Consider the following 14,537-nt stretch of genomic DNA (forward strand, 5'->3'; position numbering starts at 1 on the left):
AGGGTGAGGTTAATCTGAAAATAAAATATAACAAAGTCCAACAGAGTGCTCGATGAATGAGTATGCTAACAAACCAACTACTTGGAGGGAAAATAGGAGAAAAAAAAAAATGACTAAACGAGGTCCACTAAATCGTGGCGATATACCAGTGTTTACCATTTTAATATGTTGTTATACTAGGTACTTATATTTTTAATACATTTTGATACAAATTCTGTTCTTTTACAGTGTTTTGATTATTATTGTGTTATTTGTGCTATTGCGTTCTATGATATAAAGAAATATAAGAATTTTATTTTTTAACCACTTATTTCCATTTTATGGAAGAAAAATGGTACATTTAATACAAAACAAAAATGGAACAATTTAAGGCTACTTCTCTTGAAACGATCGAGATACTTTTGGAAAATACAAAGTTTTGCCTTCCTAATTTTCGTTATAAAAAGATATAATTGGTATCATTGAATAAATATTTCTTAAAAAGAACGAAAATTTAGGCATCAAAACTTGTATTATTTCCTAAATTCGTTCACAAGAAGTGGTTTTATCTAGCACAAGATATATATACGAAGCAAAATACGTACATATACACGCGGTAGTCACAACTGCAATTTGTAAACAGAGTTTAAACGTAATACACAAGCACTGTGTATCCTACGGCACACTGTGTATCCCTTACTTTGTGTATACGTAAATACTATACTGTGGCTACATTGTGAGGCGGACGTTTAACCTTTGTGCATACGTGTTGAACTACAATGTGTAAACGTAGCATATTTACATCGGGGGAATTGTGTCACCCTGTGTCTACATCAAATAATGTAAACACATCGTATATGTGATTTGATGTGCTGTATGGGATGCGACACTGATTAAACTAAATAAGATATAAATGGATTTAATATTGAGGTTTTCTATATTTATCTTTATTAAATTACAACAAAAATCAATAAGTGTATTAAAATATACAGGGTGGTCAGAATTGTATGCAGATTAAAATAAGTAAAAAAGTTCGTATAAATCTATATCTCCACCTATATATTTTTAACTGGTTTGAAGATTAATAACTTTGTATCCATACCTGTATAATACTACTGAGTAAAAAATATACATTTACGACGATTTTTTACATAAAAAATGTTTTTTGGTAAAAATTGCTACGACTAATGGTTCTAGAGATATTTGGAATCGAAATTATCAATACCTGTCATCGTTGCCATAAATTGAGCATGTTGAGTTAATAGACCGAAAGAATTTTTATGAGTTTTATCCTATTTTTTTGGAGGAAAAAAATAAAAAGTTACCAAGTTAGTCATCAATAACAACTAGGGAATGCAATCCCGCACCAAAATCTCAATACCGCAAACCCGCGGGATTAAAGCAATCAATCCCGCGTATCCGCAAAATTGCGGGATTGTAAACAATAAATGCTCTTCTTTTCTCTCTCCGATTTTGGGATGCGGTTTGGACCAGGTTTTAGACGCATCTATTGTGATTAAGATGCTATGTGGTTTTTTTGGCCAAGATTTTTTTTTACCGAAAATTTACAATTTTTGAAAAATCGAAATTTTAACTATAATAATTCTTTTTTTAAATATAAATTTTTTTTTAATTTTATGTTTTAAGGAAAATACGAGTTTTTTTCGAAAAATATGCATTGTCATACATTTGGTCCTAAATGGTACAAAAGGCATAGTATATTTTGCATAGGCCCACAATATACTGATATAGCGCGTATCTTAAACTAGCTGAACAGAAATTTGGACCGATGAATACAGGGTGTTCAAAAAATATATTTAATATTAAATACACTTAAATTTTATTATAATTTATCTACTTATTTTATAAATAAAAATATTATTCTGATGTTGAAGGTTTTTTTTTCAATTTGTGTTAGTTATGTGCTTTTAGATACACTCTATATCAATAATTTTTTGCATAATATGCAGAATGTACAAAGCTTTTTGTACCATTTAGGACCATCGTATGACTAAAAATGCATATTTTTCGAAAAACGTCGCATTTTCTTTAAAACAAAAAAAATGAAAAAACGATCAAATTTTTTTCAATACAGATTAGTCGTACTTGGTAAAAATTTCGATTTTTTTAAACCTGTAAATTTGCGGTAAAAAAGATTCTTGACCAAATTTTCACACTCTTATAAAACACCCTGTATACGAGAATTCGCTAAATATATTTTCGAAAATCACATAGTATCTTAATCACAATAGATGCATCTAAAACCTGGTCCAAACCGCATTCCAAAATCTATTTTAGTTCAAGAGATATTCAACTTTAAATTTACCCTAAAATTTTGCTTGTCCCGATAATCATGTCCGGCAGTTTATTTGACGAAGTTGTCCACAAATACTAGTTAAACGCTTTTCTTCACTTACGCACGCTAGAAAGAAATCTAACAACTAACCTGTTTGTTTCACTTATTTTTAAGGGCCCAGCCGTAAGGGGAATCCCCTGGTGTCGATCCCCGCAGATACCCCACGGTAAATCCCGCAAATCGGACTCCGCGGAATCACAGAGGGATCCCGCATTTGCGGGATCCAGCATTTGCGGGATTGCATTCCCTAATAACAACTATCTACTCAACATGTTTATTTTTTGTCAATAATGACATGTAGGTATTGACTGTTCCTATTCTAAATATCTCGAGAACGGTTGCTTGTAGAGTTTTTTATCAAGATACATTTCTAACGTAAAAAATGACGTATTGTATATATAACCTTGAGAACGGTTGCTCGTAGCGACTTTTACCAAGAGACATTTTTTACCTGGAAAGTCATGGAAATGTATATTTTTTCACTCGGTAGTTTTTTACAAGTACAGACGAGAAGTTATTACTCTTTAAAATCGTTAAAACACATGTAGGTGGCGCCCTCTACAAATAGGAGTCATTTTAACATCAAAATTAAATTTCTGGTGTCACAAAACCCCCAGACACCAATTTTCATCCAAATATTGGCGTTACTTCATAAATTATTTAGAAAAAATCGAAATAAAAATGAAACTTCTACACTCTGTATCTCCGAAACGAATCATATAAAGACATGCATTTATAAGAACTTTCTTACTTATTTTTATCTGCAGGATATGCTGCCAAAGTTTCCCGAATACAATTCGGACCACCCTGTATATTATTTTCAATTTGGTATTTGCAATTTGTAGCCAAACTAGCATACCATATCATAATTTGTTGTTATGTTTAAACTGCATGTTGATAAAAAATATAAATGATTACAAAATAATCTGATATACGATATTTTTAATATAATCTCCAAAAAGCGGTTGGGCTTTGTTGTGGATCATTTTAATTTAATTTTTTATGGCTTTTTCATTTGACTTTCGATTTAATCAATACCGTTTAATTATTAATCTTTGAAATCTCATATAACCGTGCTCACTAAACAATTTTCTACACTGTAAAAACTAAACAATTTTTACAAGTAATATAATACAATGCGATCGAAAAAAAGGGAAGTTTCCTTCTTCTCCTTCTTTTACTTATTTGAGATCTAGTCGAGTTCATGAGGAAGGGGTTTGTCCATACTATTGGCCCCAGACATCCTGACATGGCCGTTGCTCTGTTTTTTGTTATCTTTTTTTGGAGGGGAAGTTGTTATTACATTCCTAGGATTCCCATTCCAGGTTAAGGATGTAGTCTTCCAATCCTGGTCCAGTTAGTAGAGTGTTCGCTTCTTTTCTAGCTAGATCAATAATTAATGATGCCGGGCCATAGCGGCATCGAAGGCAACGAAAAAGCCGATGAGCTAGCTAGGCAGGGATCATCGGCATCCTATCTTGGTCCAGAGCCAGTACTGGAAATACCCGAATGTATGGCCCGTAATGCACTAAAACTCTGGATCAGGAAAAAGCAGAATGCCCATTGGAGAAACAGACAGGGGCACAGGCACTGCAAGGCTTTTATCCAAGGACCTAGCTCTAAAACCGCAAAAGAACTGCTAATGCTTAGCAGGAATAAAGTGCGGATTATAACAGGCCTCTTGACAGGACACATGGCTGTCAAGTGTTACCTGAACAACCTGTATCAAAGAAGTATTTGCTGCAGACTCTGCGATAAAGATCCTGAAGCAGCGGAGCACATAATATGTCATTGCGAGGCTCTGGATCGCTAGCGCCACTTTTTATTTGGGAAAGCTAGGCTAGAACCGGAGGAACTATGCTCCCATCCTATCAAGGACCTGCATAAGCTAGTGCAGGGCACAGGGATAGGAGAATGGGTGCAGATATAGAAAGGAGACAAACACAATAGGCCTCACAGGTCGCAGTGTTTCCGGCAAAGGACGGCCCCTTGTTATGGGAAAAAAATTAATAGGTGATCATTTAAGCTACTGGCCGACAAATAACTAGTAAAAGCCATATTTTTCTCAGTGTATTTGAAAATTATTAATACGGGACCAGTTATTCAAGTCCGCGTCCAATCTAAAACCAAACTAAATTAACCAATCTACCTAGCCATCTTGATTGACTTGCTCTCGGTACTGACGCCGGTACTAGGTGCCCATCTAAGCTTCGCCTCTCTCTAAACGCACTAAATTCCTTACGTTATCTTTCGATCTTCGTGAGATACAAAGAGAAGAAAAGAAGTGACAGATCATTTTTTCCTCTTGTTTCAGATCTAAGAGACAGTAGAATAGAAGCTAGAAGAGTTCGGTAGTACCCAGAAACAAAACGGTACCACTTGCGATGGTAGATTTTTTTTATTCTGTTATTCTTTAAATGTAAAGGAGACAGGTCGTTATTTTTGAAATGCGTTAGAATAAAAGCTAAAGTTTGGTAGTAGAAAGAAAATGGGCAATTACTTTCGATTTGAGTCGATTGATTTTTTTCTGTCGTTTTGGTCAGGTTTAAGTAGGTTGAATAATTAATATTAAATGTCTATGAACCAATGTTTTCAAACTAATTGAGTGAAAACTTAATTTGAACATATTAATGACTTAAATAACACGTTCACTCGTTCTAATATATTTTATTTATTTGTTTTATCTAGTAAAAAAAGTGTGAAAAATGTATTAGTTGACTTCGTAGATAGTAAACTATAAAATTAATTAGTAAAATTATTTTTTTTTGAATGAGAAGTATAGTCTGTCCAACGAGAAGATCTTTGACAGTGATAGATGTGTCTGTCATTTTAATTTCAAAGTAGTTTATTTTATTTTACAAAGAAATAAGTTGGTACAACTGGAACGCATAGCAGGAAATTAATATATTTAAACTGACTTTTGATATTTAACTGACAAGTGATTACTTCAATATATTGTGAAAAAAAACTGTATAAAACTGAAAAAATGTAATCGAGTTATTTTATTTAATAAAAAATGGTATGTGTTAATACAAAACAAACAGGAACAAGATACCACATACCAAAAAAATATAAAAAAAACTATTTCTTACTTTCAAGCTTTAGGAAACTTTCCGCATTTACGATTATATTATTTATTAATATAACTTATGTACAAATACAAATTTGTAATATTCCACAGGAATAAATAAAACAACATAAATAAAACAAACTATTTTATTAATAATAACACCAAATTTTATACCTTAAAGGTTGATTAACTTCAATCTAAATTTTAAACCAGTACCTTTTGACATTATTTTTCTGCAGTACTAAAATCTATTATTTACCTATCGTGGGATGTCGATATTTTACAGCTACTCCAGTTTTTAGTATGTCTTTAGTATGGTCCTTCTACCATATTCGAGATGCACTTATCTACGGCGAGATGGTATACGAACTTTATTGATGGTAACTTTATTGGTGTATAAGACTTTCTGTCTGGGCAGCGAGTATTAACCATAAACTGTGCTCTGGGTGTACAGTTAATTTTCACTGATTTGTCCCTCTACTTGACTTCAAAAGACACAAAACACACGTAATAACATCGAATCAACATGCATCATCTTCCAAAACACAGGGTATTTGACAAAAGTTGACACAAAATTATAACCTATAATTTGGCAAGACTTTGACAAGCGTCAAAATCTAAAAATCAAAGGCGAGTTCATACGCATCGGAGCGGCGTCCGTTTATCGTTCATCGCTCCGTCAAACCAATAAAATTGAAATACGATCTGTCATTTTTGAAATAAACCAATAAAACTGGTTAAAAACAACAAGAGACGACGTATGACGGATTTATATTTAAACCCATCCATAGTTAACTTAAAAATTATTAGAAACTTTTTTTAGTAAAATAAATAGATTGGTATGGGATGTCATCTGCTTTTCTTCTGTCATCGTCCTTCGAAATCTTACCTGAGGAAAAAAAACAGAGTATATGTAGTTTTCTAATAGCATATATTTTTTGGCAAGTTTAAGAGAACTTCAGGACAGTTGCTTTGCTTCGAATTTTTGATTATATTAGAATTTTGGTCCTCTTCATAGATCTCTAGGTTACATGCTTCCATCCTATCATTTTCAGAAAATTAAAAAATTTCGAGACTGAGTCATTTAGAAAGAGTTAAAAGGTTTCTCTCATTATTGTCACCAAATGAACCATATACAGGGTGGTCCGAACTGTATTCCGGAAACTTTGGCAGCATATTTTGCAGATAAAAATAAGTAAAAAGATCGTATAAATGTATGTTTTAAAATGCTTAGTTTCGGAAATACAGGGTGTAGAAGTTTCATTTTTATCTGACTTTTTTCCAAATCATTTCTGAAGTAAGTTCAATATTTGAATGAAAATTGGTATCTGGGATTTTTTTGATATGAGAAATTTGATTTTGATGTCAATATGACTCCTATTTGTAGGGGGCGCCACTTACATGTGTTTTAACTGTTTTGAACAGTAATAACTTTTTGTTCGTACCTGTATAAAATTACCGAGTGAAAAAATATACATTTCTGTGACTTTTTACGTAAAAAATGTCTCTTGGTGAAAATCGCTACGAGCAACCGTTCTCAAAATATTTAGAATGGAATTAGTCAATGTCATTGCCTTGAAACTTATATGGTGAAATTTTGATAAAATAATTTAGTACACACTAAAAACACGGTATGTCGCTAGTGGTAGGAAAAATAATTTTTAGAGGTTACTAGTTTATTTGGTTGCCTGTGATATGCATATACAGGGTGTTTCCTAATTAATCTAAAAAATAAAAAATCGTTAGAAAATGAATTAAGGCGGGCTCTTAATTGATGAACAAGAAAAACTCAAAAGATCAATTTTGTTGAAAAAGGATGGCCAGTCAAGAAAAAAATATATTTTCTTTAAAAAAGCAGTGGTGTACCATTTATGTTAAGCAAAAAAATCGATTTTTTTAAATTTTAACACCCTGTAGATCAGAAAGGAAGTACTTTAGACCCAATGGTTATATAAAAATTGTTTTAAGAACACATGAGGAATCACACCATAATTTTTTTAGACTAATTCGAAAACACCCTGTATATTGTCAACTTGACAATGACTGCTGATAAATCAAAAAATACATTTTAAGTGAAAAAAGCCTGATTTTCGCAGGAAAAATTTTGATTTTTATTGAATTTGGGCCTGCGTTTGCAAATACTGGTTTGTTTTTTAATTTTCTATCTATCTAAATTTTAAATATCATAGTCAGAAATAATTTTATTATTTATTAACTGTAAAAATGGTGTTTTCTTGTTGTGTTGCATCTTGCAAAGAAACTAACAAAACTGCAAAAATGTACGTGTTTCCAAAAGACGATAAGGTATGTATCTTAGATAAAAGAAAAATATATGGTATGTATTCGTTGTTTGATTTTTTTTCGTTCGCTTTAATATCTATAAATCTCGGTCTATTCATTAGACAGCCAGTCGACTTACGATCATTTACATGAAACTCTGTAAAATAAATAGAAAAATAAATTGTAAAATATAAATATTCTTATGTTTTATTAACGTTACTCTGATATACTAATATATCAGTGTAACTTTAAAAATAAATCCTTTGAATTCAAATATAAACATAAAAAACATTTACAGCAGAAAAGGCGAAGGCGCTGGGTTAAACGTAGTCTCCACTAAAAACACGGAGGGGCGCTTTGACCCAAAATTTTACTATTAAGTTTCATATCTATCTTAATAGTAGATTATTTTCTTTTATCTATGGTCAATGTCAATGCATGTCATTATTGACAAAAACTAAACACCTTGTATAGATAGTTATATGACTGAAATCACACAAATTTAGTAAATTTTTATTTTTTTTTAATTAATCGTAATTTTTTCTCTGAAAAATGATAATAAAACAGTCTCTGTTGAACTTTTGGCACAAAAGCATTTGAAATTTATGATTTCAGTGTAATAACTACTTAGTCAACATATTTAATTTATGTCAATGATGACAGGTATTGATAATTTCAATTCCAAATATCTCGAGAATCATTACTCGGTAGTTTTATATAGGTATGAAAGAAAGGTTATTACCTACTCTTCAAACCAGTTAAAAAATTTTAATGCATTGAATAAGCGATATTGCTTCAGAAATTATTTGAAAAAAATCGAAATAAAAATAGAAGTTTTCGGAATACAGTTCGGACCACCCTGTATATAAATCTTGGAAAAAGAATTTAAAAAAAAAAGATCTTTTAAAAATATATATACCTACAAGGCGTTTCGTCAAAAAAAGTTTTTTTAACTTTCTGTGGTTCTTTCTTCTAGGTATCGCACTAAATACTTCTGAAAACCCTGTACCATATACCGGGTGTTGCATCGTCGGACGGGACATAGGAAATCCCATGTAAATTTTAACGGGGTCAATTATTGGCTTCCATAATTATTTTAGAGAATAATTCTATTTAGGTTTATTGAAGAGCACTAAAACCCACATTCAAAGAATAACTTTAGATATTTTTGATTAGCTCGTTTACGAGTTATCGCCGATTTCTTTTTAAATATTTCTCCTTTCTTATGGCCCTGTATTTACTTATGAGCACCAGTCAAGGTAAAAGATAACTGTCAAATGAAGTTGTCCTTTCAGAAATTTACCTATTTAGTGCTTTATTATTATTGAAAACTAATTTTCAAAAATTCTAAATTCCTACATCGGAAATCTTAAAGATGTAGGTATTTATAAATACAAATTAATATGAATTAAAGTAAAATAAAGTAATCAATTACAAGCTTAATTATAGTATTATTACAATATTCAATAACTTATTAATTTAGGTACTATTAAATTGTTAGAACTTTAGGATTTAAGAAGACGTTCAAATATTCCTCCATTGATGCAAGTTGAATTAAATAACTCCAGGCGATGATAAAATTCTCTTCTTACATTCGCTAGTTGGTAAACTGAAATTCCCATTGCATCTGGCAGAAATAGTACTTTTAACTCGTCTAGATTTGGGTATTTTTTATCCTTTGTATATCCTGTTTTTTAAATGGCCCCAGAGAAAGAAATCATTTGGCGAAATATCAGGAGACCTTGCTGGCCAATTTACTGTATGATTTAGGTCAATAACGTTTCCGTTAAAACTATGGTCTAAATATTCCCGAACAGCCAGGGTACTATGTGCCGGGCAGCCATCCATTTGGTACCAAACTACCTGATTTTCCCTAGCGGCATCATGTAAAGCAGGTAAAATATGATTTTCGAGTAGTTCCAAATAATATTCTGCATTTTTTATTTCAAGTGTAAGAAATAATGGCCTGATAATATTGTCCGAATATCCCTGCCCAAACATTTACTTTCTCTGTGAATATTGCGTCCTTGTTTCGACAAACCTGTGTTGGTTTCTTTGTTCCAATATCGATAATTTTGAACATTGGGTTCATTATTTAAGGTAAACGTGCATTCGTCAGTGAAACATATGTGTTTTAAAATTCCCCTATCCGTGGTTGCTCTCTTCCATCATATCAAAACAAAACGCCTGCCGCCGTATTTCTCGTCCTCATCTCGTAGCTCTTGGTGCTTTTCTTATATTTGAAGGAATAGTATTTTATGCCGTTTTAAAATTCTAAATGCTGTAGTGTGATCTATTCTTATTTCATCCTCAAGTTTCCTTTATGTTGATCTTTCCATCGTTTTCTTCCACGCACAATAAAAACTCAAGTCGGTATCATTTCTTGTATCTTCTCTTGTTCCTGCCTGCCTTCACATCTGCAGTTATTTAGGAGGGTACCTTTGGTCTCAAATCTCTGGATATTCCTTGCGATTGTAGATTTTCCAGGTATCGGTCTATTCGGATACAGAGCAGCAAACATGTTCGACACCTTTTGATAACTATTTCCTTGATAATACCATTTAATCATCAATTCTTTTTCTTCGGTAGTGTAATTCATAGGTAATATTTTCGATGTAGGTATGAGTTTTTAATAATAACAATAAAACACTAAATAGATAAATTTCTGAAATGACAACTTCATTTGACAGTTTTCTTTTACCTTGACTGGTGCTCATAAGTAAATACAGGGCCATAAGAAAGGAGAAATATTTAAAAAGAAATCGGCGATAATTCGTAAACGGGCTAATCAAAAATATCTAAAGTTATTCTTTTGTATGTGGGTTTTAGTGCTCTTCAATAAACCTAAATAGAATTATTCTCCAAAATAATTAGGTAAGCCAATAATTGACCCCGTTAAAATTTACATGTGATTTCCTATGTCCCGCTCGACGATGCAACACCCGGTATGTAGATATCGAGTGGCGTTACTTCAACCATTGAACCACCGTGCGACTCATGTCACTATCGTGACGTTTCGACGTTTCTTCATCTACTTCTGTCTCTCGTCCTCATTGCGATCCGAATCCCCGTTCCTAGAACTTGATATAGCGTCGCCGATTAAAGGTTTTCTTATTTGGTTCGGTGTCGAATGGTGCTACAGATCAGATAAAAATACATTTGTCGCGCAGCGTGGCTCCTTGTACCCCTATAATATAAAACGGCCTTCGTGTTCCTACGTGCCGATAACGCCATCTACTGACGTTCGGACGAACGAACACGTGTAGGAGTGAAATTGATGTACCGCACTTTGTCATTCCACGCACCATCGACAAGGACAAATATTACAGTTTTTTTTCTTTGATTTTTTTCAAAAAGAGCCAAGAGACGTTTAATTTTTTACACCAAATTTTAATATTCATGGTTCTAAGTGAATACAGTTGGGGGTTGGAACCTTCCAGCAAATTTACCTGTGAAATTAAGAACAACGATAGACTAACATTTCTTGATTATTAGTTATTCGAAATACTAATCATCATCATCATCATAAAAGTAAATTACACCCTTCTTAAGGCAGTCATCATCATCACCATCAGCTTATTCAACCATTTCCAATTATGGTATAGCCTCCCCCACATACTGTAATTTTTACATTGCTAACATAAACATCAGTGGTAAAATATGTCTGCGGACGACACTAGCTTCACTTGGAACAACAAGGACGTCACGGCACTTCATATCAAATGACTTAATCACCATTAAATCTTGGTGCCATTCTAACGTCCTGAGTCTCCAGATTTCTAAAACTAAAGCTTTGTCGTATAAAAACTCACTGAAGCCTTTTGTACTTAACAACACCACCATTGACGTCGTAAAATCTGTAAAATTCTTAGGGCTTGTTGCAAACAATTCTCTGAAATGGGACATGCAATTAAGCTCTGCCTGTTTTGCATTAAGATCTGTTTATAAGGAGCTTAACTTGTCAGTGGCTAGAACTGTTTATTATGCACTTTTTGAGTCGCACCTCAGATATGCCCTTCCATTCTGGGGTACGTGTTGTGCGACTCAATTTGATCGCATTATCAAGCTTCAGAAGAGAGCTGTGCGATATTTACTGAGATTAAACAGCAGAACTCATTGCCAGTTATTAACTAACTTAATCTTAACTCTCCTTTCTTATTTATATTTGAATCCGTTTGCCTAATACGTAAGCATGTATCAGCTTCTCAAGAAAGGCCATCTCATACTTATCCACTCAGGAACGCGGAGCAAAATCTTTATCTACCTACCCCACGCTCAGAGTTAGTTAAAAGTTCAATATTATACAACTCGAAAAACATGCACAATCACCTGCCATTTGAAATCAAATCTGTTACGGGCGAGAAATATAGGGGCTCGGTTCAATAGGGTGAGTTATTGTATAAGGATAGTGGGCACTCCTTTATTCCCGTTCTGGACTCGTACTTGGTGATTTTGGTAATAAAAAACACTGTAGAATAGCGCGCGCTCGTGGTGTACACACTGCGTACTCGGCCGATCTTGTCTCACTGCTTCTAGCTGAGTACGTACCCATTTAGGTTTTTTCGGGTAAAGGATGGGAGGAAGGGATAGTATCCAACAAAATACATAACATCATTTTCTTCATTTCGCAAAGCATTGAAATCTTATTTACTGACATATGTAATTTGACTGACAATGTAATTTGTCTAAGACTGACAATGTAATTTGTATACTTGTTTTTTATTCTCTTTTGTTTGTTTACTTTATCTTTGTCTACAAATTGTATTTTTTTTTGACAATTATAATAAGGCATTTATTTATTTATTTATTTTATGGCCCATCTGATGTCCGTTATTTGTGCCAGGTGTCCTGCCATTCCCATTTGAGGAATTTGATTCTGTGGATGACATCTATTACCTGGCTTTTTTGTCGTGTCCACTTTATTCTTTTTCGGTCTTTCTTGGTTATTTCCAGCATAATTTCGTTCTATTGAGCGTTGTGCAACCTCAGTGACCTTCAGGTTTCGCATGCATAGGTCATCACCAGTCTTCAAAGTTTACGACGGTCATCAATCTTCAAAGGCATTAATCACCATTAAAAAATAAAGAAGAGTACGCCCAAAATATTCATCGATTGGGCTATGATCCAGCCGTATGATCTTTGACGCCGTTTTTTCTCGGTCGTGTTTTATTAGTATTTTAAAATGAGTTAATTAATGAAATAAAAAATGACTAAGGTACCGTTATGGTGGAAACTAACCCATCGGAAGCCTCCGAAATATATCGGCATATAACAGGAGTTGGCAACCTTGCAGGACCGCGACTGCCCTGCCCTTATCGCACCGGCCGATCTTAACTGCCTTCCCACATTTAAACATGTGTGTTATACACGTTACTTATTTGTAGTGAGATCGGATCTGCGGAACTAAGAGCACCTAATAACCTATTCTACCGCTTTTACTCATAGGCAAAAGGCGCCTCCGTACCACAGACCGTGCGTTTTTTGCCGGGAACGCGTCTATAGAATGCGATAGAGCCGGACATAATTATACGTCACGAGCGCCAGTTTAAATAAAGATTACTGCGGGTAGCTGTGGAGCTTGGATCATATGTATTACGCTAGACTAAGTCCGTATAATATTGACTTTGTAGGAAGCCGAGTTAATATATTGTTGAAGGTGCTAAAGAAAAAGGCCCTGGAACAGTGGTATTGCGGCTCAATTTCACACTTAAGGCGTTAGTTGACTTTGTAATGTAACACTTTGTAACACGAGCATTACGTGAAGCTGATGTAAATGTCTTTATTTATAACCACATATCATAGACCAACAAATAAAAAGAGACTGGCAAATTAAATGGCAAAGAGAGGGACACGTAGCGCACGTTCCCGTAGCGCAACTCAGAACGCAAAATTTGGTTCTATTTATGTTGATCTGCGCATTGCGTCTATTGGGCCCACTATCTCATTTTAATATAACAAGAGAGAAAGAAGCAGCCATATAAAACGTAATTTCTAAATAGAAATTAGAACAATTGCCTTTCGTTTTCGTCATCATGACAACCAAGATGACAACATTATAACAATTCGTCATGTTTGTTAATTTTTCTTTTGGTGATTTACTTTATTTTCTAAACTCTCCATTTTATTGACTTATGAATATGGATAGGGAACAAATTCCTTTGTTCCATATAGGTATTTATATTTTGTTACTTATAATTTTAGGTTATACTATTTGTTATTTTATTTGCTGCAGGAGCCAGTGTCATCTATTTTTTATATGTATTGGTGCCCCCTTTCTCTGATAGATATGTTAAAGATACCCGGTAAAATAAAAGTAAGTAGTTATATTTATCATCTTATTAAGAAAAAAGTAGAATTAGTAATGTCAAAAATATTTCAAACCTCTCTTAACATAACAAATTAATACAATTAATTTTTTTCATTTTTTGGGTCGGTAGTTTATAGCTGGTTTATAGTAACCAGAAACTTTATTAATATACCTATTTTACTTTTGTTTTACGATTAAAACTGGACTTGAAAACGGTTCAGGATCATGATTCTCGTAAAGTCTTCTTTGCTTGGATATTCACTTTGTTATTGCAATTAGGCAGTTTTTTCGAAAATGAGATTTTTAATTTCCTTTAAAAAAATTGGTCCATCGTTTCCTGCAACAGTCAGTTCTTCTACATTTAAAATTGGTAGGTGGGTGGAATAAACACATTTTTTGTTATTATATTATAAAAAGTTTATTTATTTTTATGTATAAATAAATATGTTTATAAAACAGTACAATTTTTGCTTTTTTATAATTTCCCTTATAATAGTAGTATTCTTTCGTTCTGAAAGAAACTGCAAATTTTCACATAAACTGAT

The sequence above is a fragment of the Sitophilus oryzae genome, unplaced genomic scaffold (assembly GCF_002938485.1).
Source record: "Sitophilus oryzae breed Bouriz unplaced genomic scaffold, Soryzae_2.0 scaffold_285_pilon_pilon, whole genome shotgun sequence".
Lineage (NCBI taxonomy): Eukaryota > Metazoa > Arthropoda > Insecta > Coleoptera > Curculionidae > Sitophilus > Sitophilus oryzae.